Source organism: Dromiciops gliroides, chromosome 4 (genome assembly GCF_019393635.1).
Source record: "Dromiciops gliroides isolate mDroGli1 chromosome 4, mDroGli1.pri, whole genome shotgun sequence".
Taxonomy (NCBI): Eukaryota; Metazoa; Chordata; class Mammalia; order Microbiotheria; family Microbiotheriidae; genus Dromiciops; species Dromiciops gliroides.
The window spans coordinates 434,654,299-434,680,878 of NC_057864.1; the positions used below are offsets into that span (position 1 = coordinate 434,654,299).

The window sequence follows — 26,580 nt, forward strand, 5'->3', positions numbered from 1 at the left end:
AAATTCTCAGCCTCAAGTTTTGTCTCTTACATGACACTCTTTGCTGATACCCCCTAGTTACCTTATATCTCTACCTTTTGGAATTAATTGTAATTCTTTGAATATAATTTCTATTTATTTATGTATATGTTGCATCACCCAGCAAAATGGAAGTTCCTTGAACTCTGAGACTTCTTAGTTTAGGCATCCCCAAAACTTAGCATAGTGTGGCATGTAATACATATTTGTTGAATTCATGGAAGCATGAAGCATGGTATAGGAGATAAAGATTTATCCTCATATGAAGAAACTGAGTCAAACAGGGTTAAGTGATTTGCCAAGGGTCACACAGCTAGTAAGTATCTGAGGCCAGAATGGACTCAGGAAGATGAGTCTTCCTGATTCCAGGCCCAGCACTATCCACTATGCTACCTAGCTACATCTTCTATAGGCCACCATCATCATCGCCACCATTACTTCCACTATCATATTTACGTAATAGGTCCTCAATAAATAGTATTTAGACTTTCAAAATACTTTCCAAAATATAGAGAGCCAGAGGCTTGAATCAGTATAAAGATCTCTGAGTCAGTATATTCTCTAAAATATTGTGGTAAATACCTTTTGGAAAGTTGAATTTGTAAATCACATTGATTTTCTGCTAAGATTCATTGTCATTGATTTTATGATATAAGCTTAATTGTCTATATCTTTCCATTTCAATGATGAAGCACTAGTGCTTCTCTTAATACTCCTTTCAAAAAATAAAATAAAACCTCTGATCTACTTGATTTAATCAAGTAACTGACCAAAAAAAGTCAGCTTGGAAATGCTCAAGGGCCTATAATAATCAAAAAGAGTTTTAGAAAATATTGATCACATAAAATTAAGCCAAAGGTCCTCTAGTCCAAGTCCTAGATTTTAAAAACAGGTAAATTAGAATTGCTGTAAATAAAATGGAAAAAAAAGTGAAGAATCTGAACCTACTCCAGGAGGCAAGAGAAAGGCTAAGGCTGTCTAAGAAAAACCATATCTGGGTTCCAATGTCATCTTTATGAAGGCTTTCCTGATCCTTCACTAAATGACTCTCTTTGTCATCTGTATTCTCTAGACATTTTTTCTATACCTTAGTTCTCTTGAGCAGTCAACCATATCTTCCTTTGTACCCACCATATTGGATTGTAAGCTTCTTGAGGACAGGTACTATGTCTTAAATATGTTTGTATTAATTAAATATGTTCTGCTGCCTAACAAAGTTCCTTATTCAAAAAAATCTGTGATGCCTCAATGAATGGAATAGAACAAACATGAAGGAAGAGTAAAGGAAATATAGAAATAAAAATGAAGGCAAAGAAAGATTCAGGAAAACTTTGAATGCCAGTGTAGGACAATAGAAAGGATTTTTTTATTTAGAGTTGCCAAATAAGAGTTCAAATCTTGCTTCTACACTATACTCCCTGTGTGATTTTATAAAAGACACAACTTCTCTGGGCCTCAGGCCCTTCATCCATAAAAGGAAGGGGTTGGAATGGATGACTTCTAGACCAGGGCTTCTTAAACTTTTCCCACTTGCTGCCCCTATTCACAGAGAAATTTTTTGTGACCCCGAATATATAGGTATATAAAATAGGTATTCATAACCTTTGACTGTTGCCAAATTTTTCGTGACCCCCACATTCAGTTATGTGACTCCATATGAGGTCATGACCCACAGTTTAAGAAGCTTTGCTAGGTGGCACAGTGGATAAAGCACCGGCCCTGGATTCAAGAGGACCTGAGTTCAAATCTGGACTCAGACACTTGACACTCACTAGCTGTGTGACCCTGGGCAAGTCACTTAACCCTCATTGCCTCACCAAAAAAAAAAAAAAAAGAAAGAAAAGAAAAAAAGAAAAGAAGAAAAAAGGGGGGGGGTTTGCTCTAGAGTACCATCCAGCTCTTAACCTATGATTCTGTGATTCAATGATTCCTATTACTTATTGCACATGTCTTTACAGAGCTCCCAGAAGGCCTCCCCCATCTTTTTTATTTATCTGAAGCTTTGACATGACTGATATGGTTTGTGAGAGTAGAAAATATCCTAACCATAGACCAGCAGACTCAAGGTCATCATTATATCTCCTCTTCCTCATTTCCCATTTCCAGTAAAAGGAGGTAAAACTGCTACCTAGATATGGAGACATAGCAATGGTACCTACTAAAATCCCACTCCATGAGTGGCAACAAGAAGTATCAAATGTAACACCAGACTTAGAGACAGAAAGACATAGGTTCAAATCCCATCACAGAAACATTATCTCTGCGACCCTGAACATGTTACTTGAATTCCTGGAGTCTCAGTTTCCTCATACATAAGATTAATTGGGTTGGACTATAAGTTCTTTAAGGTCCTTTTCAATTCTGAATCCATCATCCTATGAGCAATGCTGAAAATAAGAGGAGGATGGGGTGGATTTTGGTGATACTCCAAGATTAACTTGTTTGGGAACCCTTGTTCTAAAACATTAAAGAATATGTCTCTGTAATTCTCTTTGCATTTTCTCAAACACTTACTAGCTGTGTGATCCTGGGCAAGTCACCTAACCCTATTTACCTCAGTTTCCTCATCTGTAAAATGAGCTGGAGAAGAAAATAACAAAGCACTCCTACTACCTTTGCCAAGAATAACTCAAATGAGATCATGAAGAAGAGTTGGACATGACTGAAATGACTGCACAACTACAAATTCTCTTTGTACTATACTACATTACATCACATAGCAGCTGGATGTTTCACGGAGGCCTTCTGAAAGGATGAAAAGAATGACTTAAAGACAAGATCCCAAATATCTAGCATGGTTCGTTGCCCATAGGAGCTCCTTCTTGTGGCTGCCCTTACTGCATTCCCGAGGATGGCTTAGGTAATTAAGTAATTATAATTGCCCACATAATTATTATTATGGTGAGAAACACTGTCAGCATCTGGGACCTGTCTTTATGTTTACATTTGTCTATAGTATAGAATTCAAACTCCTTGGAGTCAAAGTTTCTATTTTCTCTTTCACAAGTAACACATATCCTGAGTGATACCATTTTGCTCACTTATAACTTGTTTTCCAGTTTTGAGAATATGTAAGGTATGGGGAAGCATATTTACAAGCCACTTTAGGGTAAAATTGAAAACATTTTCCCCCAAAGCCCTTTTGAGACTCCTGGGAAAAACCCCTTAAAAAGGTAGAGGATAGGTCAGTACAATAGGAAAAAAGACCTTACATTAGGTCATTGGATTAAGGGTGACACCTTAAGAGAGAGTAACTGTTGTTTAGTCATTGCTTTCCCCACCCCCTGAAGTAATTTGATATTATTGACCAACAGGAGTCATTGCCATCTCCGCTGAGAAAGGATTAAGATATCATTGGAGGTGGGAGCAACTAGGTGGCGCAGTGGATAGAGCACCGGCCCTGGATTCAGGAGTACCTGGGTTCAAATCCGGCCTCAGACACTTGACACGTACTAGCTGTGTGACCCTGGGCAAGTCACTTAACCCCAATTGCCTCACAAAAAAAAATATCATTCGGGGAGGGAGGAAAGGAGGTTCCTTTGTTTAAGTACAAAAGTGAGGGCAGTGGTCTAAGAGAAATGGGATAGTAAGTTGATTGCTCAGTTCTGGAATGTTAACTTAGAACATAATTTTAAGATATCTTTTCTTTGTTCAAGATTTCTACAAATGTTATCTGAAATCTTTTGGGTCATCGAGTCAGGTCAGAAGGCATAGGGGACTCTGCCAGTTAGGACATCCTTCTCTCTCTTTCTCTCCAAGCTAGAAATGGCTTAGATACAGTTTAAAGGCATATTAAATTTATTATTTATTTTATTATTTATTATTAAAGGCATATTAAATAAAATTATTTCTGTTAGGTTGGGGCCTAAACAGTTCACTGTGTTAGTATTTTTTTTTCTTCAGCAAGGATCCAATTTGATAGGTCAAATCCCACTCTTCCCTGATTTGAGAGTGAACTCCAATGCTCTCTGTCCCTGGGCAGGCCTGATTTAAAACAATCTAAAATGAATGAGTGCCCTTTCTATTATAAAACTGCAAACTGTCAGGATATCCCAATCTACCCATAGAGATTTCTCATAGAATATGACAAACATCATCATCATCAATTTTCCCCCTAACAAACAACATAAGTAAAAGTCACAAATCACTAGAGCTGAAAGAGACCTGGGAGATCATCTGGTCCAATAACCTTATCATATAAAGAGGAAATTGAGGTCAGAATGGTGAAGTGACTTGCTGGAGATCATGTAGTTAATTAGTGGCAGAATCAGGTCTATAACCTAACTGGAAACCATGTTTCCTCTCCTTCATACAGTTAAAATTCAATTTCTCTTGCTCTATCATTGAAGACCAAGAACAGTCTGCAATTGTTATCTATGTAGCAATTTAAAATACTTAAAGACTTATTAAATAACAACAACCTTCTCCCCCCCCCCCAAAAAAAAAAAACTTTTCTTATCCAGCCTAAAGGTTCTTTTCATTTTTCCCTAGGATTCAGGTTAAGAAATAGCAGCCAGGGGCAGCTAGGTGGCACAGTGGATAGAGCACTGGCCCTGGATTCAGGAGGACCTGAGTTCAAATCCAGCCTCAGACACTTAACACTTACTAGCTGTGTGACCCTGGGCAAGTCACTTAACCCCAATTGCCTCACTTTCAAAAAAAAAGAAAAAAGAAATAGCAGCCTATGCTGACACAATAAGACTTCATCTTGCCTACCTAACAAGAGAAAAAGACAAAGGTGACTTAAGCCCTGCTTAATTTGATAGAGGACCTAATTCAAAAGCTACAATTAAGCTTCTCTTAGATGAAACTTCCCAATTTTGTCTGAACCAGAATTTATTCAAATGAGAAAACATCGGCTATATTATAATTCATTATATAACAATACACCCAAGACTGAAAGTAACTGAAAAGGCATGGCAGCCCTCAAACCAAAGGTACTAGGCTTCCATGCCTGCATCACAGTCCATGCTGTCACTCTATGAGCAAAGCAGAATTGCAGGAGCTCAAAAGAAACACTGAGATACACAAATTTAGAGACATCTCAGCTCCAAATGTTCACGTGGATTATTTGTGCCCATACTGTGGTATAGAATTTTCTCAGCTTGTACTTGTCTGATCAGCCACAGTTGGACACACTGTACCTTGACCCCAACATAGCAATGTCATTTTGGTCCTCTTCCAGAATGAAGGAAAGCAACTACTACCATATAACAATACATAGAAGATATCTGATAAATTTATACCTTGATATATTTCGTAAGAGAAGAGATCATGGTATTTATTACCCAGTAAAAATTAAATGCATCACAGGAATCAACTCTCTCAATAATTTGCTGAACTCATTTTGCATAGTCTTACATACACATAGACACATAGACACACATACATACATACATAATAATGCCACTCCCATCAGGAAAACTCACCTACCCAGAATACAAAAGGTAACCAAGGTGTAAGCAATAAGGAGCTCCCTAGCAACCAAAGTAGACATCATTAATTAATTTCATGTGCTAAAACTTCTGTACTTTATTGAGGGAAGAGCCATTAGGGTTTCATTTAGGATTAATTTAGTCTTGTTTTATACACATTTCTTTTTTTTTTTAAGTGAGGCAATTGGGGTTAAGTGACTTGCCCAGGATCACACAGCTAGTAAGTGTTAAGTGTCTGAGGCCGGATTTGAACTCAGGTACTCCTGACTCCAGGGCCGGTGCTCTATCCTATACACATTTCTAATAAGCTTGGTTATGTTTCCTAGTCCATATCAGATTTTAAACAGGAGATTAGAAGTAAGAAATGAGGGTAGCAGAGACAGGGATCAAAAAGCAGCAAGAGCTTGCTGGCAGACAAAAGACAAAAACTACAAAAAGTTAACACAAAAATTAAAAAGCACAGCAGTATAAATCTCTTTGGGGGCAGCTGGGTAAATCAGTGCTTAGAGCGCTGGACCTGGAATTAGAAAAACCTGAGTTCAAATCCAGCCTCGGATACTTATTAGCTGTATGAGTCTGGGCAATTCACTTAACCCTATTTGCCTCAGTTTCTTCATCTGTAAAATGAGCTGGAAAAGGAAATGGTAAACCATTCCAATATCTTTGCCATGAAAACCCCATGATCCACAGAGTTACAAAGAGACAGATATAGCTGAATAACAACAAAAGCAAGTACATATGGTAACAGGGGCAAATGAGCCTCCATCTTCAATAAGCTCTGAGGCGATCACTGTGTTCCAACACAATGTAATAACATATTCATAACAGAGATATGAGTCACCAAAAAGATGATTAATAACAATATCTTCTATTTAAGAAGACAGAGAAGGTTGTGATACAATATCAAAAATATTTTCATTCAAAATGACCAAGATAACATGCTACTAAAATAACATGCTAAAGGAGCAAAGCTACCTGGAAAAAACTTCATTCCCTGAAGCTTCTGACAGCAAGGCATTAACTGTTCTTTATTTGGTCAACAACAAATTCAATTCAACAAGCACTTATTAAATGCATATTATGTGCATTAGTCACTGAATGTTAGAATTAGAAAGAACCTTAGAGATTACCTAATCTAACACTCCCCTTCTCTACCCCCACTTTGACATATAAGGCATGGGGCAGTAAAAAAAAAAAAAAAGTGTTGGATTTCGAGTCAGAAGTTGTTTCTGTTGTTGTTCAGCTGTGTCTGACTGTGACCCCATTTGGGATTTTCTTGGCAAAGACACGGGAGTGGTTTGCCATTTCCTTCTCCAGCTCATTTTACAGAGGAGGAAACTGAGGCAAACAAGATTAAGTTACTTGCCCAGGATCATACATCTAGTAAGAATCTGATGCCAAATTTGAATTCAAGAACATGAGTCTTCCTGATTCCAGATCCAGCATTCTATCCACTGTACCACCTAGATGCCCCCTCTACTTACTAGATGTGTGTATTTGGCCAACTAACTTGACTGCCTCAATTTCCTTATTTAAAAAATAACCCTTATCTGGGTTGGACCAGATGACCATGAAAGTCTCTTCCATCTCTAAATCTATGATCCTATGAAAATGAGGCTATGGGATATGAAGTGAGTTGCCCAAGATCCCACAGCCTATACCAGGACCCAAACCTTGATGTACTGACTCAGGCACATGGTCATTAAATCTGTGTTTGAAGACTTTTGGTGAAGGAGAACTCACCACCTGCCTAGGTATAGTCCAGTACATTTCAGGATAGCTCTGTTAGGAAATTCTCCCTACTGCCCCACCTGAACTCCTTACTCTCATCAAACTTATATTAGTTTCTTAGCAGAAAAAAAAAATCTAATCCCTCTTTGAGATTCTTTTATTTCTGAACATATGTATTTAATAGCTTTGGATAGCCCTACATACCTCAATAGCACCTGAGGACCATTAAAAGTTTCTCTTCCAGTAGTTACCCTTTCTCCTTCAATGTGCATCTGGTCTAAGGTAATTGTAGGCAACAAAAGGACTTGTAATTCAATCCTAGAAAAACTGGAATCGGTAAGCATCCTACTACTTACTACATAAGTGCCAGAGGAGAATGACTGGAATAAGGCTAAAACAACTCTTTCAATCACACACACAGAGATAGTTCATTTATACAGGCAAGAAACTATCCTACTCTTCATTGAAAAAAAAAAGAAGAAAGAAAGAAACATTTTTATAAAAGAAGTTCCTTAACATAAGAACTCTACTTATGGTTTTCAAGTGGGATGGAAAGTGATACTGAAAGGAATGAAGCTTGAATACACAGTATGCATGTACTAGAAAATGTCATCACAATTCCTCTGTTAGCATTTCAATTTCAAGAGCTTTATTGAGCTTTTTGTTTATTATGATTATTATTGTTGTGTATGATGGATACTCATGATGACATTTATATAGTGCTTTATGTTTACAAAGTACCTTACAGACATGAGAGTAGTATGGCATAGTAGAAAGGCATCAGACCTGGATTCAGGACTGCCTATGCAACCCTGGGAAAGTCACAATGCAGCAAAAAATTGACTCAGCGACACCATTACTAAGTCTAAAGACCAAAGAGGACAAAGAAAGAGAAAAAGGGGCCATATGCCCAAAGATATTTATAGCAACTCTTTTTGTGTTAACAAAGAATTGGAAACTGAAAGCGTATCTATGAATTGGGGAGTGGCTGAAAAAGTTAGATGAATGTGATGGAATACTAGTGTCCATTAGAAATGATAAAGGGGATAGTTTTAGAGAAACCTGGGAAGACTCCATATGAATGGATGCAGAGGGCAGTGAGCAAAACCATGAGGATAGTTTATACAGTAACAATATTGTAAAAACCAACAAGTTGGAAGGACTTAATAACACTGATCAAGAAAATGGCCAACCATGACTCCAGAGGACTTGGGAAGAAACATACTAACATACTACCATGGGGGAAGAAAAGGAAAGGGAAAGGAATAAGCATTTATAATATAGTGCTTACTATGTGCCAGACCTTGTGCTAAACACTCTTTACAAATATTTTATTTGATCCTCACAATAGCCCTGGGAAGTGCTATGATTATATCCATTTTAAAGATGAGAAACTGATGCACACAGATTAAGTGACTTCCCCAAGGTCACCCAGCTAGTAAGGATGTGAGGCTAGATATGAATTCAGATCTTCCTAACTCTCTAGGCCCATCACTCTATGCATTATACCACCAGTTGCCTCTAAGTTCCTGACAAAGAAGTGATAAAGTCACCATATAGATTGAGACTTTTTTCAACATGGCTAATACAGGAATTTGTTTTGTTTGACTATATTTTTGTATCAGGGTTTGTTTGTTTAGGTTTTTTGTTTCCTTTGTCTCTCGGTGTGGGGGAGGCGGGGGGGGGGGGAAGAACCTGGAGGAAGAAAAGGTAGATTTTTGTTGACTGGAAATATCTATATCTATATATAATTTTTTATTCCTTAGTTTCAAACATCAAGTGAGGACCCTGTCTTTTTTCTTTCTTTCTTTCTTTTTTTAGTGAGGCAATTGGGGTTAAGTGACTTGGCCAGGGTCACACAGCTAGTAAGTGTTAAGTGTCTGAGACCAGATTTGAACTCAGGTACTCCTGACTCCAGGGCCGGTGCTCTATCCACTGTGCCACCTAGCTGCCCCTATATAATTTTTTAAATGGAAAAGTATTTTTAAAAAGGAAATGAGGGGGAAGCTAGGTCGCAAAGTGGATAAAGCACTGGCCCTGGATTCAGGAGGACCTGGGTTCAAATGTGGCCTCAGACACTTGACACATACTAGCTGTGTGACCCTGGCTGTCAAAGACAAAAGATCTAGAGGAAAACAACATATTGTGTCATGATCTGCACCCTTACAGTAAATATCCAAATCGATGAAATCATAGCTCGATCAGAGTAGCCATGTATAGATGGCACTAACTCAATTAAACAACTATTTATTGACAACAACTACAAGCAAGCAAGCAAGCATTTATTGAGAATGCAACATACTTTGTGGAGCAATGGGCATATGACAGCACCTACTCTCAATAACATGAAAATTTAATTTGGAAGAAGGCATATCCAAATACACAAATAACTATGACACATGGGAGAGTAGAAGAATAAAAGGGAAGACAAAGTACTATGAGAAATCTGAAGACAGAGAGTGACTGGTTTCACTTTGGGATGGGGGAGGATGGAGAAGTTTCAAGAAAAGTATCATGAAGGATATAACACGAGTTGGGTCTAGACACAAGGGAGAGTCAGTACTAGTTTTAAATGGAACAGAAATCATTTCCAGGTCAAGGGCTAATATGAATAAAGGCACAGAATCAAGAATTTTATTCTCCTGGCATATTCTGACTGATTCAAGTGGTTTTGAGACAATCATCTACATTACAATATGACAGTGTGTTTTTAATTGCTGCTTCAAATGACTAGACTAGGGGTCTACAAACTATTTCCAAAAAGCAGAGCTAAGAATGTCTTTTTACATTTTAAAATATATTAAAAGTTTATTTTTAAAGGTAAAGAAGCATTCCTAGCTCTCCTCTGTACAAAAAACTGGGGCTAGGTTGGATTTGGCTTATGGGTCATAGTTTGCCAACCCCTCGGCTAGGTCATTAATTATAGAATTTCCCATTGTTCATGTTTTTCAACTTCTCTTTTGCTTCTAGTTTCACATTCTTAAAATTACTTCAATGATCAAATTAATCTTTCCTTACCAAGAATATATGTAACTATTATTTATGCAATATTATATTATATGCAAATATAATTATAGTAGATGCAAAATATGTTATATTATATGCAAATATACGTTTGCAGATTTTTTTTGCATGATAAGCCTATCAATTTGCTTGAATCAAAGAGTGAAGACATTCAATTTGCCATAGGGACCTACTCTTTAATATATCAAATTCTCTGTAGCTTACAAAGGGTTAAGTGTAAAGTTTTTTCAGAACCATAGAAAACTGAAGCCAAAAATGGGAGACACTGAGCCAGGCCAAAAAAAAGTATGACTGTGACACTCTCTTCTGCTGTTTAAGTCCTTAATAGGTTGCCTGACACGTAGTAGGCACTTAATGAGTGTTTATGGACTGACTGACTGCCCGGCAGAATGCTGATACACAGGTCAAACTTCTAGCAATCTCATTCTTGCCAGAGTCATCCATGATCACGAAACTAAGTAGAAAAGGCCCCTGTGTCTCTGAAGTTGCTGTCCCAAAGCTAAAAGACAACGTCTTTGGAGCTTCACTGAGTCCCCCATACACTGGCCCACCTGAATCTATTGCTACAAAGTAGATATTGTAAGGAAACCTGCCCTTTTGAAGCCATGCTGGTCCTTGAGTGGATGACCATGTTCCAGGTGAAGGAACAGCCGATGATGGAAGACTGGCAAGAATCTTACCAGAAATGATGACGAGAGAGGACCTCACTCCCCCACCTCCCATGACTGTCACAGGACAACCTATTTCTTCTTTGTAGAAATGGACAATGGAGGCATCCTTGAACTCCTAAGGGATAACCTCCTCTTGCCATATACCCTGAAAAATTTCCATCGGCTTTTATATAAGCAGTGGACCTCCTGCACCATAAATCTCAGCTGGAATAGAATCAGCACTGGGCGTTTTTCCACATGAGAGGAGCCTAATGGCATTCAAAACCTCTTCTTCAGTTGGAAGTTTGGCTAGTGAGGGATTGACTTCCACCTGAGGTATATGGTCAGTGGCTTCAGCATTGATTGATGATGGTCTTTTGAGAACACTATGGAACTGTTCAGCCCATCTCTTCAGGATTATGTCCTTATCACTAATCGATGCTGCTCCATCAGCACTGAGTAGTTGAGATGCACCATAGATCTTTGGCCCATAAACAGCCTTGAGGGCACCATAAATGTGCTTTGGGTTGTTACTAGCAGCATAAAACTAAATTTCATCTGCCTTCTTACTGAGCCAAGAATCCTACATCTTTCTAAACTTCATTTTCACTTTACTTGATGGAGTTCAATGCTACCTTCTTAGAGATAGACAAATTATCTTGCTAGTAAACCCTGCAGAGTTCTTGTTTTTCATTTAGCAGCTTCTGGATTTCCTTATCATTTGTATCAAACCAGTCTTGATGTTTGTGAGTGCTATAGACCAGATGAGTAAAAGAGGTGCTGTATACTAAATCTCTGAAAGCTGCCCACTCCTTTTCTGCTCCACTGTTGACACACTGTACCTTGACCCCACATAGTGATATTCTCGAGCAAAGGACAACAATCAAGAAAACCAATGGGACTTCATGTAGAGACATTTGAATTATCAGAGCTATCCAAAAGTAGAAAGGGCTACCTCAGGAGAAAGTGGATTCCCTTGTACTAGAGGACTTAAAGAAGGAACTGAAAAACCATTAGAGTTCTAAAGGCCTAATAGACAGTTGGTAATATGGGATTGGAGCTCAGGAGAAAAGCTAGGGTTGGAATATAGATCCGGGAATCATCAGAATAGTAATGATAATTGAACCTAGGAGCCCTAATTAGTTTACCAAGTGAAAAAGAGGAGAGAGAGATGGGGAGGGGGGGGGAGGGAGGGGAGGGAGGGGAGGAAGGGAGAAAGGAAGGGAGGAAGTAAAGAAGGAAGGAAGGAAGGAAGGAAGGAAGGAAGGAAGGAAGGAAGGAAGGAAGGAAGGAAGGAAGGAAGGAAGGAAGGAAGGACAGAATTTGGAAGGAAACCCACAAGTAGTGGACATGCTGTGGCTAAAAAAAAATATCAGAAAGGAACCTGAAGAGTGGACAAACAGGTATGAAGAGAACCAAGAAAGTAGTGTCTAAATAACCCAGGGAGAAGAAAGTATTCATGATGAGATGGTAGTCAGCAGTGTCAAAAACTAACAGGAAGGGGGCAGCTAGATGGCGCAGTGGTTAAAGCACTGGCCCTGGATTCAGGAGTACCTGAGTTCAAATCCGGCCTCAGACACTTGACACTTACTAGCTATGTGACCTTGGGCAAGTCACTTAACCCACACTGCCTGCAAAAAAAAAAAAAAAACTAACAAGAGGTCAAGTAAAAATGAGATTAAGAAAAATTAGGTCTGGCAATTAAGAAAAGATTGGGAACTCTCAGTTGAATGACAAATTCAATAGCCAGCTTTCAATAGAAAAGAATGAGAGGAAAGAAAGCAGAAACACCAAGTGTAGACAGCTTTTTCAAGGGTTTTAGAATAGAATAGTACAAAAGATACAAGATGCCAGCCGGCAAGCATGGTAGAACCTAGTGAGGATCGTTTTTTTTAAGGCTGAGGGAGATTTGGGAATGTTTTTAGGCAGCAGAGAAAAAATCAATATATTAAAGATTCGTGAAGGATAGCATGACAGTGAGGGCAATCTGCCAATTAATTTGGGAGGGTATGACATCAAGGACACAGGAAGAGAGGTTCACTTCAGTAAAGAAAAAAGCCATCTCTTGATCCAAAACAAGAAGGAGGTGGTGGGGGAATGATGTCAGACAGACTGAGATAAGGAGGGGAAGTAAAAGGAATTCTCAGTCAATGGTCTCCATTTTTTCCATGAAAGTATACAGCAAAGTCTTCCCCTGAGAGAGTGGAAGGAAAAAGAACTGCGAGAGGTTTCAGAAGAAAAGAGGTTTGGAAAAACTGCTGTGGAGAGTAGGATAGAGAATCAATCAGGGCTAAAGAGATTACCTTCTTCCCTTAAGGGCTCAATTAAGATTAGGTAACCTAAATTTGTAGTGAACCCAGTCGACATAATTTCTTGACTTCAGCAGGACAGTAGGAGCAGAGAAGATCAACTGTGGGATTGACCCCAGGCTTTGGGTTTGGCACCTTTCCTTGTATTCATGCCACCTTTGGGTGTGTGTTATATCCTGCATATGCCAAACCATTCATCTCTCCATTACCCTTTTAGGCAATTGTGATTTTGATTCGTCTGGAATTGTTGTGCTCCATCGCATGCAGCCATATAGGGCCAACAGAAGAATGTTGGTGTTGAAGAGGTTTTTACAATAACAGGATGCAGCTTGGGATCCGTGAAACAGCTACCCAATTTTCCACCTAAGATCCGGTTCGATTGCCTCAAGCTACTCAGTACTGGTCCCTGCTGCTCAGGGCTCACTGTCCATCTGTGGCTTACGGATATTTCATCTACATAAAGTCCTGATAACCTTGCTTACTGGATTCCTTAAACCACAACACATTAAAAGAAGCAAATTAAAAGAGAAGGGCCACAGGAGGCAAGCACACAAGTGAATGCTGACATCAACGGTATGGGGGGAAAATGGCATTTTCACCCAGGCCAGCAATTGATCATCATCATTAACTTGCATTCTGTTTCATAAAGCAATTAAACGTGTAATGTATTTTGGAAAGGCTTCCATCAGAAATTGACAAAATTGAAAAGAAAGGTGTGTCTCTAAAAGGATCAACTTTACGTAAGGAAAATTAATTTTTAGAGAACATCTCATTATCCAAATAAATGGAATTTTTTTCAATTCAGCAAACATTTATGAAATACCTTCTGAATACAGAGCACCTTGCTAGCCTCTGAGTTTATTAACCCCTAAAATATTCAAAATAGTAAAACAATGTGGTGCTGTGTATAGAGGACTGACCTTGGAATCAGGAAGACCTCAGTTCAAACCTTCCTTCAAATACTTAATAGCTGGGTCATTCTAGATAGTCATTTAACTTCTCTGGGCCTCCACTTCCACTCTGTACACTAAGGGGGCTGGACTCTAAGCCCCTTGCAGCTCCTAATCTGTGATGCTCTGAATAAGCTTGCTTCTGTGGATCTGTGATTCATGAATGTGGGTCTTCAATACAGTGACACAGAGCACAACTCTCCCATGTCTATCCATGTTGTGTGACCATTACTTATGTCCTCTCTCAAGTTCACCCAGTGGTCCACTATGGGACACATGCTAGGAGGCTCTGTCACTTCCTTTTAAAATTGTAATGATATCTGGGGCAGCTAGGTGGCGCAGTGGATAAAGCACCAGCCCTGGATTCAGGAGTACCCGAGTTCAAATCCAGCCTCAGACACTTGACACTTACTAGCTGTGTGACCCTGAGCAAGTCACTTAACCCTCACTGCCCTGCCCCCCCCAAAAAAATTTGTAATGATATCAGTGGAGCATGTGGCCTGTGCAGTAGTCATTCCTCTCTCTCTCCACGTCACTGGCCCATCTTTTTCATTCAGAAATGTTTTTAATGCCATCCTTTACATTCCAACGTTTGTTATATGTTATATCCAGTATAGATATGCCATGTATCTCTCCATGGCACTTTGGTGATTTTCCCTTCCAGTTGATCTGAAAATAAAATGGATTAAATTTTTTTCCCTGCCAAATAAGATGTATCATATGTAACCCATCAGGTTTAGGACAGGACAAAAATCTACAACTAAAATGACACTTGTTTCTAATGAAATATCTGCGACAGGAATTGGCAGAGGGGCTGAATCTGTGATCTAACTGGCATAAGGAATTCCCTAATGGGGAAACCTCTTCTATCAATGCAGTTTGGCAGCTTCCCTGCAACTTCTAGTATTAGAGAATGGCCTAGAACACTGAAAGGGAGCGTGCCTTGCCCAGCCAGTATGTGTTAAAGGTAGAAATTGAATTCAGGTCTTTCTCACTCCATTACCAGCTCTCTACCCCACCACACCATGGCTTACTCTCTGATGAGATGCCTAAAAACAAAATAGGGTAAAATTAGGAAAGGGTTCTTCAGCTTGAAATTTTAAGAAGATAATTTAAAACAAACAGGATGAGTAAGTCTTATAAGTTAAGGTACAGGGGCAGCTAGATGGCACAGTGGATAAGAGCACCAGCCCTGGAGTCAGGAGTACCTGAGTTCAAATCCGGCCTCAGACACTTGACACTTACTAGCTGTGTGACCTTGGGCAAGTCACTTGACCCCAATTGCCTCACTTAAAAAAAATAAATAAACAAGTTAAGGTACAAATGATTCCTGGAGTTTGAGGGTCTTGTCACTGAGTACCTTGAACCAAGCCTACAAGTTATCCCTTCCATATCAAGGGCAGGGAAGGGTTAGTGAAGTGGCACCCCAACCTGGAAATTGTGTAAAATGGTTTGGCCCTCCTTTCCTACCAAAGAAGTCTGATTTTTTTTCTTTTTCTGTGAAGGGGTATTTACAGGAACTTATTGTAAAATGTAGGTTAAGTATTTGGTCATAGGCTCTTTGTCATCTGCTGGTCTTCACATGTTGTCTGAGCTTCTGCAAAACTCCCCCAAAATTCCCATTTAATTTCTTATGCCAGACCCACAGTATATCTAAACTGTGATGGGGAAAGTAGCAATGTGAAAGGGATAACTAATTGATTTGCTGTTATTTTTAACCTGTTATTGGGAGTATGTGTAGCTTTCCCTGAAGAAAGGTTTTGGGGAGATAGAAGGGTGATCAATGCCATTGATGGGCCCCATAAATGGTTGCTCTTCTTGCTTTCATCCCATCTCCCTGTGCACATTTAGCCCACTGCTCAATACCTTTCCTGTCAGTATTAAGAGTCAGTGGTGACAAAAAAAGGCCTAGCTAACCATCTCCAATGCAGAAAGGAGCCTTCTTAACTCATACTATGAGCCACAGGGCACAGGGGACCTATTGACAAAGATGTCAAAATAGAGCTCACTCTCAATGCAGCACAAAAGTTTTTCATAGCCAGAGGGCACTGACCATACCCTAAAATGCTATCTAGCTGTTGTTTCCATGTTAAATATAACAAATTGTAGCTCCCACATCAAAGATAAAATGAATACTAAATATTAAATATTAAAATCCCATTTGCTAAACCACAATTCTAAACATTTACTGAGTGGAAGCAGCATTCTGGGAATGACTAATCTGTCAACAAGGAGTACTCTGATTTCAAAAACATGTGGAAAAGCCAAGAAACCAAAACTTATTTATTACTCAAACTACTGAGTGAGTTATTTAAAATATGGGACAAAAATATTTCAGCTAATAGATCTACTATCCCATAAAATTGACATTAGAGCAGCAAACAGCACACAATTTCACACGTCACTGGGAAAGCTCTGGATTTGGAGTTTGATGATGTGGGTCTGAATTTCACCCTGTTATTTACTAGCTTGTGTGAGCCCTGGTCACCTAAACTTTCTGACTTCATTTTCTTCATTTCTTTAGATAGCCAGCAGCTATACAATCCTTTTGAGGCTGCAAAGAACGTTGACATATTTATTTCATTTGATCTTCACAACTCCGCAACTGTGAGGGAGATATTATTACTGTTTCCATTTTACTGATAAGGATAGTGAGACTGAAATGGTTTAAGTCATTCGACCAAGGATGCACAAGTCCTTATGTGTTGAAATCCATATTTGAACTCAGGTCTTCCCAAGTCCAACTCCAACACTTTACCTATTGTACTACCTGGACTAGAGGATTCCCACAATTTCTCGCAGCACTAGATTCTATGGTTATCATCAATGCTTTCACCATCATAGTGGGATCATCTTCCTATTCAAGAAGAGTTTGGACAGTTCTTCAATCTAGTACTGCTGCTCATGAGCCCCAACCAGTGTGCTTCCCACAGTCACACAGCTAGTAAATGTCTCAGAAGTGGGATTCAAACTCAGGACTCCAAAACTATTCAATCTGCCATACCACATTGCCTCTCCTGATATTTGCATGATATTTTTAAGGTTACAAAACTCTTTTCATACATTATCCCACTTGATGCTCATGACAGTTTCTGAGACAGACAGGAGTAGATATTATTACCTTTAATAGACAGGTGAGGGAACTGAGAATCAAAAAAGATGAGCGGCTTTCCCTAGGTTATACGGCTAGCAAATGACAAGATGAAGGAATAAAACTCAGATACCATTTCAATTTATTCCATGTGTGTTCATTTTGTCTTCCCAATAAGATCATAAGGATCTGGAGGGTCCAGAGCAGATATATTCTTGGTCCTAGTACAGTGCTAGGTACACAGTAGGTATTCAACATTTGCTGTATGATGACTTGGCCTTAAGGAGATACATTAAAATCCATTACAAAAAAGAACATAGGAACTACAACTAATAATGTAGCTTGTCACACTGTGTTTTCCATACCACAACTTATAGAAAAGGAAAGAATAATTGTTTGTTACCCTGGGATTTGAATAGGAGTACTTATGAGCTAGGTTAATGTGAGTTTATTTCTCTCTTAGGCTAACATGGAGATTTTAGTCCCATATTTTTACTGCCACCAGGCTGACCTATTATAATTTCTTTGTGTAGGTCTTCCAGACAAGATCATGAATAGATTATAACTCGGCAAGAACACTGCTGCAAGACTGCTGTTTCCTTTGCCAGTCTGTATCCCAGCTACAAGAACCCTACCTCCTTTTAAATCTTTAAAAGCTTCCTTAAGCCTGAAAATAGTTTTGCATCTTATGGAACAAAATTCAAGAAGTCAAAGGAAAAGAAGGGTACAGAATGATTTTTGTATGTAATTCACATACCTTGGAGAGACTAAACTTGGGCAAAAGTAAAAAGATGCAGTAATCGGCCTAACATGATAGACTGTCTGAAAGTAGGAAGCTGGCCGCCGCCATTTGTGGAGGCCGCAGTAGGAGCTGAAGGAGGAGGAGCCGCCGCCTGCGCCACACGGGAGGGAGCCAGAGCCCGAGCCCGAGCCCGAGCCAAGCCTTCCCGCCGCCGCCGCCGCCGCCGCAGCCATGAGCCAGAACGACTGATGGTCACCGCCGAGGGCGCCTGGGTCTTACTAGCACCTTCCTGAAAGACGGCATCCGAATGTAGTTCCAGGGGAGTGAACAGAGGAACAGAGAGACTATATTGATGCTACTTGGGACTGTGGCTACGTCCTTGCCTCCATCTTCGTGTTCTTAAACTTGCTTGGCCAGTTGACTGGCAGTATCTTGGTATTGAGCAGAAACTTTGTACAGTATGCCTGCTTTGGACTCTTTGGAATTATAGCATTACAGACGATCGCGTACAGCATTTTATGGGATCTCCTCCTAGGAGGAGGACTGCTGCTGCTCTTGGCTGAGTCCCGATCTGAAGGGAAGAGCATGTTTGCAGGCGTCCCAACCATGCGAGAGAGCTCACCCAAACAGTACATGCAGCTTGGTGGAAGGGTATTGCTGGTCCTGATGTTCATGACCCTTCTTCATTTTGATGCCAGCTTCTTTTCTATTCTTCAGAACATTGTGGGCACAGTTTTGATCATTTTAGTGGCCATCGGTTTCAAAACCAAGCTAGCTGCCTTGACTGGTCATCTGGTTGTTTGGCATCAATGTCTATTTCAACGCTTTCTAGACAGTCCCAGTCTATAAGCCCATGCATGACTTCCTCAAGACCATGTCAGTGATTGGAGGCTTGCTTCTTGTGGTTGCCTTGGGCCCTGGTGTCTCCATGGATTCTCATCCATGAAGGAGTGGTAACAGCCCTCGTGTCCCTGCCCACTGAAAAAATAAGTGGCTATCAAGAACAGTGTGGATTCAACAAAATTGCCAGCATTTGCGTCCCTGACTCCCTTCCCCTGGTAGAGGCACAGATGTTTTGAGAACTTTATTTACAGTGACATAATCTGAAATTGATGGTTAAATCTGCTTTGGAGGCATGCTCAGTCCCAAATTTTAGTATTTTGGTCTTTTCTTTCTTTCTTTCTTTCTTTCTTTCTTTCTTTCTTTCTTTCTCTTTCTTTCTTTCTTTCTTTCTTTCTTTCTTTCTTTCTTCCTTCCTTCCTTCCTTCCTTCCTTCCTTCCTTCCTTCCTTCCTTCCTTCCTTCCTTCCTTCCTTCCTTCCTTCCTTCCTTCCTTCTTTCTTTCTTTCTTTCTTTCTTTCTTTCTTTCTTTCTTTCTTTCTTTCTTTCTTTCTTTCTTTCTTTCTTTCTGGCTGGCCAGTCTGAACAGTTAGTATATCACCCTTTAGCCAAGGGCTCTTGAAATTCATCTGCATGGGCAGCTTAGCTGATCCTGGTTTTTGTTTATATTTTTATGGTTGGCAGGGAGGGGGGAGAAATGAACCTTCAAGTTGTACTGTGAGCAGATACATAACTGTATGATTCAATGTGGTGATCTCTGGTTTTTTTGTTTACATTTTTAGCTAGAACTACTAACTGATTTGAGATACCCTGGCCAAATATTACATTATTTTAAAACTACCTTATAAAAAAATTCTCCCCCCTCCCTCCCCAAAAAGAAAGTAAGCTCCCAGACTGATATTTTGGTATGTGAATATGTTATAAGCAAAATCTAAACCTTGACTTAGAAAACAACAAATTAATATTTTCTGTGTCCTATTATATTTTTATTTATTTTGTTAGAGATTTCCCAATTACATTTTTTTGCTTCTTTTTTTTTTTAGTGAGGCAATTGGGGTTAAGTGACTTGCCCAGGGTCACACAGCTAGTAAGTGTTAAGTGTCTGAGGCTGGATTTGAACTCAGGTACTCCTGAATCCAGAGCCAGTGCTTTATCCACTGTGCCACCTAGCCGCCCCGCATTTTTTTGCTTTTTTTGTTTTTGCAGGGCAATGGAGGTTAAGTGACTTGCCCAGGGTCACACAGCTAGTAAGTGTCAAATGTCAAGTGTACGAGGCTGAATTTGAACTCAGGTACTCCTGAATCCAGAGCCGGTGCTTTATCCACTTCACCACCTAACTGCCCCCCCCCATTACATTTTAATCTAGTTTGAGCACCATTTGGGAGTTTTTCTGGCCACATGGTCCATTCAAGTTTGACACCTTAACCCTAAATTTCAATCACACTATTAATGGATCACAGAGTCAGTAATTAGACTGTTTTGAAGAGTGTAGTGAAAAATACTGAGAAAAATCTTTCCCTGCTTTGACCCAGGGATACAACTTACAAATTCAAATGAAGGAGCCAAAATTGATCATGATGACACTTGCCAGTTTCCAAGGTTTGAATCCCTAAATCACTAGGGCTTTGTACAAGGCTTATGGGCATAAATGCAGAAGATGATCTTTGTCTATACAAACATGATCTAAAAATGCATTTTCTGTCATTGCCTAGACTGTACAGAATGCAGCCCTGCCCCCATCTATCCTCACTTCTTTCTATCTTTCTCTTTCTCCCTCTCCTTCCTCTCCTTCTCCCTCCTAATCTCACTTCCCTTTCCTTACAAATACCCATATCCCACTATTTCTATCATTAAACACCTCAAAATAACAGAATCAAAGTATCTTCCCCTTTTGCACCCAGCAACCCTTTATCAAAATATAATTTGTCCTTCCATATTTTTCGAATCATATTGGACTACAAGGGAAAAGCTATTCAAAGTGGTCTAATTTATTTTTTTTCTTTTTTAAGTGAGGCAATTGGGGTTAAGTGACTTGCCCAGGGTCACACAGCTAGTAAGTGTTAAGTGTCTGAGGCTGGATTTGAACTCAGGTACTCCTGACTCCAGGGCCGGTGCTCTATCCACTGCGCCACTTAGCTGCCCCTAAAGTGGTCTTATTTATAAGAGAAAAAAAAACATGAAAACGTTTTGTGTCCAATGATTAGATAATTCCGAATAAATTATGGAGTATGAATAAAAGAAAACCACCATGGAAAATAAAACTAGTAAATATAAAGAATATTAAGAAATATGGAAATATTCTAAATGTCTATTTGTGTGTGTGTAAAATTGAAGCCATGATAAGACAACTTGGGGAAAGAAGAAACATTTCTGCCTGTGAGTGACCATATTAAAAAACAAAAGAAGGGGGCAGGTAGGTGACACAGTGGATAGATAAAGTACCAGCCCTGGATTCAGGAGGACCTGAGCTCAAATCCAGCCTCCAACACTTGACACTTACTAGCTGTATGACCCTGGGCAAGTCACTTAACCCTCATTGCTACGCAAAAAAAGGAAACCTAAGCAATACTTTAAAAATACACAGATTCAGAAGGGAATATAGAAGAAGTAGATTGTTATTATTCTTATTTTTTCAAGTATAGAAGTCTGTTAATCCCTATTAATGGGGAGACTGAGACAAGTGGATCTCTTGAGCTCAGGAGTTCTGAGGTGCAGTGAGCTAACTTGATCAGGTGTCTATGATAAGTCTAGCACTAATATGAGGAGCCACTGGGAGGAGGGGCCAACAAGCTGCCAAATAAGGCCAAACCATCCCAGGTCAGAAACAGAGAGGGTCAAAGAGCCTGTGTTTATAAGAAGTGGGACTGCATCCATGAGTGGTGCTATATATACTACCAGCTCAGGGGAGACAGAGCAACCCATTCTCAAAAATAAATAAATGAATAGATGTCATTATTTTCCAAATAAAATTTAAATAGTTCAATTTTGAAGGTTCTAGTTAGAGATTTTCTCTAAATTTTGTTTGCTAATTTATGGCTCATTACTAAGTTTATAATATTATGAAAACAAAATAAAAGAAAAAGGTCATTATTCTCAGTCAAATGGAGAGAGAAATCCCCAAAGTCAAGGTGGGGGAGGAGGGGTGTTAACCTTTTGGTAAGAATGTTGTTGAAAGGATTCATTCATTGGGAAAGGAGTTTGGACCCAGGTAAACTCTGGAGTTTTTCCAGCTCTAAGATTCTATGATTCTAGGAGGGAAGCTCAACCTTAGAAATAAGGGATCATACACTAGGCCCAGGAGTTACCATACACAGGTACTAAAGCCAAAGGACAGGTATAGCTTTTTTTTCTTAATAAGATTTAGTGATGTCTTTTGTTTTTACATCAGTCATTTCCAGATATATTTCTCTCTTCCTCTCCACCAGTATCCCATGAGGCCTCCCTCATAATAAAGAAAAAGCTAAGAAAAAACAAGCAACCATGACCATAAATCACGTTACAATATTTTGAAGATATTGGGGAGTGGGAGAGATGGATGGGTAGTAATGAAGATTTTATCCAATAAGCTTAACAACTTAGCTCATTCATGTTTTACAAATTTTGCCAACACTTATAAGTGATTAATATCCAAGCATTTTACCAAGGGCAATTTTTATAAAGGAAAAGGGTAATATAAATTAACAAAAGTAGAATAACTATAAGAAAACACAATTCTTATGGAAAACTGACTGATATGAACCTTTGGGAATTCTTAATGATATTCAGTGGTTTTATAGAGTCACATTAGGAAGAAAGTGAGTAGTTATTACAAATGAGAATCCAATCAATCAACAAGCATTTATTAAAAGTCTACTAGGTGGGGGCAGTTAGGTGGCGCAGTGGATAAAGTACTGGCTCTGGATTCAGGAGGACCTGAGTTCAAATCTGACCTCAGACACTTGACACTAGCTATGTGACCCTGGGCAAGTCACTTAACCCTCATTGCCCTGGAAAAAAAAAGCTACTAGTTAACAAAGAAGAAAACATATTTTATAAGGTTTGGTGGGAGCTTTGTATAACCTTGCTTTCTGCCACTTGAGAAACTACATTATTTGAAGCACCAGGACTCACACCAGAAGTTCCCTGAATTCCACCTTTGACACTTACTAGCTAACCCTATGTCCCTGGGCAAATCATTTAAACCTCTCTGGTCCTCATTCTTGCAGAAGAGGTTTGGGCTGGATCACCTCCAAGGTCACTTCCCCAAATCTATAAAACAACAACTCTGAATTTTGGTCTTGCCTATAAACAGTTGAGGCCACTCAAGCCAAGATGACTTGCTATCACCCCAAGTGCAGATTATCATCCATTGTGGCCATTCTAGGATTCACAAAGCAAAAGGAGAGAACCATAAGCTCAGGAAAGGAAAGAAAGACACTCCCTTTGTATCTCTACAAGGTTTGCAGTTATCTATTATCGTTTGGTCCCCTTGATCCTTCTGCAGGAAATGGAATGCCATCCCAGGAATAAAAGGAAAATAGTGGAAAACAAACAGCAGGATATTAAATTCAACAAAAAGTGTTTTGATTTGTTTGGTGGGTTTTTTTTACCATGATAAACAATAACTACACATCAAAAACATTGGCCTTTTTGTCCCCAGTGAAGAAACATGTTTAAGAGAAAAGAGCAAAGATTCATTTTCCTTCCATGCCAACATTTCTGCTAAGACTTCTCCTATAAACAGACCGCCTACATTTGTAGGGAATTGTCTCCCAGACAAAGAATTGCACTTTCTCAGAATGCAAGCACAGTAACAGTGTGGCTCCATTGTAAACCAATTATGCAGCTGTAAAGCATGACCTACAAACAAAGAGCCCGACTTCAGTAGGATCAGCTTGACCCCTTACATCAGCCTGCAATGGTGTCAGCTCTTCAACTGTGGGTTTGGTTTCCAATAGAAGAATCGTCTAAGGAGCCCTGGTTATACAGGAGCTGCCTTCCAATCCAAGATTCTGTGATTCTACTTAATGTACTAGTGCAGGGAGTCACAAAGAAATACAAAATATGGTCCCTGTCCTTAAGGAGCCTATAGTCTAGTAGGGAAGACTAACCATCAACATACAAAAATGCAAGGCATTGCCTAGTGAGTATATATATAGTGAGGATTATGACTTCAGAAGAAGAAGAATCTAGAAAGATTTCATGGATCTGAAAGTGGCCTTTGAACAATGATGGATGGAAAGGAAAGGGAGGGAGAATATTCCAGGAAAGGAGGTAGGAAATAAAACAAACAAACAAATTAACTAAACACAAATAATCCATAAATAAATGCAAAAGTACGGGTAACAATCAAAATGAGGTAAAGATCCTGATGTAAAGAGGCAAATTTGATTGCATAGGGTATACGTTATTCTAAAAGTACAAAATAAATTAAAGGAGTGGTGGGGTAGATCATAGTACATTAAAGATATACTCATTGAGAGAAATGTAGGAACAAGAGTAGGGAGGCATGGTAGAGAATAATTGGGTGAAAATGAGTGCAGGAAGAAAGAAAAGCAACAGGGACATTGATGCATATAGTACTGACCACCTTCCTCTTCAGGAGGAAGAGATAACGATTTCAGAAAATAGATCACAAAGCCTGGAATGGAAGCCATTCGTCTTAAGCAAAAATTCATGGTGATGACATTGCCAAGGATTCTGACATCTTGAGTTTCCTTATTTAAACCCATTCCAGTCATCTTGACTTTTGTCCGACCATTGGATTTCAATGACTATAGAGGAGAGAATGAGGCTAAAGACTCTGTGCAACTCTGTCTCACTTAAATCCAATTTGTGTATGAGTCAAGACATCACCCTTGTGATGTTATTGGTTCTCTTCAAAAATGGAGGATGAACAACAAGAACCACCTTTCTCACAATACTTGGCACTAAGGGGGCACTGAATAAATGTTCACTGTATTGAATTGAAATTATTAAGAGACATAATAAGGATCATATAATTAATTACTGACACTAACTACTAAGTTGAGACTAGAATCCAAGTTTTGTGATTCCTAGCCTAAATCTACATAACACTGACTCAAAGTATTCCTTAAAAGTCAACTTAAACACAAATTGTAGATATTCATGTACCTCTTTAAATCATATTATTATCACAATAATATTAATATTATTATCACAAACATTATCACAATAATAGAGTAGTACATACAATATTCTTTATTCTTAATATTTTAAACAGTAAAGTATTACTACTTTTGTTTCTTCTCTTACCCAAGAAGCAATTGCTTGTTTCCTCCTTTTGCAAGGATATTACATATATTTTTGAAAAAAAAATTACATATATTACTTTTCACATGAAACAAGTTTATTTTGGTTTAAAAAATCATGGAATTACAGAATTTTACTTCACAGGGATCTCAGTGGTCACCTAGTATAATCCATTTCCCAAAAGAGAATTTTTGTTTTGTTTTGTTTTGTTTTTGTGGGGCAATGAGGGTTAAATGACTTGCCCAAGGTCACACAGCTAGTAAGTGTCAAGTGTCTGAGGCTGGATTGGAATTCAGGACCTCCTGAATCCAGGAGTGATGCTTTATTCACTGCGTCACCTAGCTGCCCCAAAACAGAATTTATTTTTCACCATGTACCTCAAAAGTGCTGACCCCAAACATTACCATCACTACAACAAGCTTTTTTTTTTTTTTATTAAGTTAGTCCTGTGTGTCAGGCCTTACTCAAAGAAATTATATATAAGAGAAAACAAAACAATTCCTGGCATCAAATTCAGATTCAGCTGGGAGAAAATACAGTGTATACACTTAAATATAAATAATATACTAAGTAAGTTCCAAGGGGACCACAGATCTAATATAAAGAAGGACAGTTTGTTCACAGGGGTTGCAGAGGACACAATAGAAGGTTGAAGAAGATTGGGACAGGGACACAGGAGACACACAGCTATATGGATGGAGATGAGGAGCAAGTGAAATGCCAGTCAGGAAGGAAGCTGCAATCTAGCCCCCTTAGTACTCGTAAGTACAGGAATATTGAATGGAACCATAGGTCAGTACATAGCTTGTCACTCTCTTCACAATAGCATTATCACTTATCAACAGCAAAAGAACTACTGATTTATCAAGCCCTGAGAAAGAGACAAAGGGGAGGATTCTGCAGTTGACATGCAAACATCCAGTACTTGGTCTTGCCTGATTGAGGGTGGAATCAGTGGAGTCCTGGGAACAGGGCGATTATAAGGAGATGACCTATGTTTGAAATGCTCATGTTCAGCCAAGTCGGTTCGGTGGCTCCCCAGGACTCATTCCATTATTAAATAAATTACTTTACCCTGTATAGGGGATCACAACCTTTGATTTGAGGCCTCCAATGATAACCCCCCTCCCAAGACATCTAAATACACTTTTGGGTAGTCCTAATTTTTAGTAAATTGTTCAACTTTCAACATATTTCTGCTCACCCATTACTCCAGGTTCTGCCTTCTGAAACCAAGCTGTCAACCATTATCACCATCAACATCAAGCAATTAATCCATAAAAATTTATTAAGCTCCTAATATGTGTTAAGCACTGTGCTAAACTCTGAGGATACAAAAAAGGGCAAAAGATAGTACTTGCCCTCAAGGAGCTCAAAATCATCCATCACATAATCCTCAACATCCATCATCACCACCACCATGACTACCAACATCACCATCACCATCATCGTCGCATTTATACAGTGCCTTAAGGTTTGCAAAACGTTTTACAAATATTATCTCAGGTTTAGTTTCACATTAACCCTGGGAGGTAGGTG

At 39.1% G+C, this 26,580-nt stretch overlaps 1 protein-coding gene and 1 pseudogene across 1 annotated transcript in view; one reads left to right on the plus strand and one right to left on the minus strand.

Annotated features, from left to right (window-relative positions):
* VAV3 (vav guanine nucleotide exchange factor 3) overlaps nt 1–26,580 on the minus strand; it is a 488,752-nt gene that overhangs the window by 426,184 nt on the left and 35,988 nt on the right.
* LOC122753519 lies at nt 12,706–19,122 on the plus strand (annotated as a pseudogene).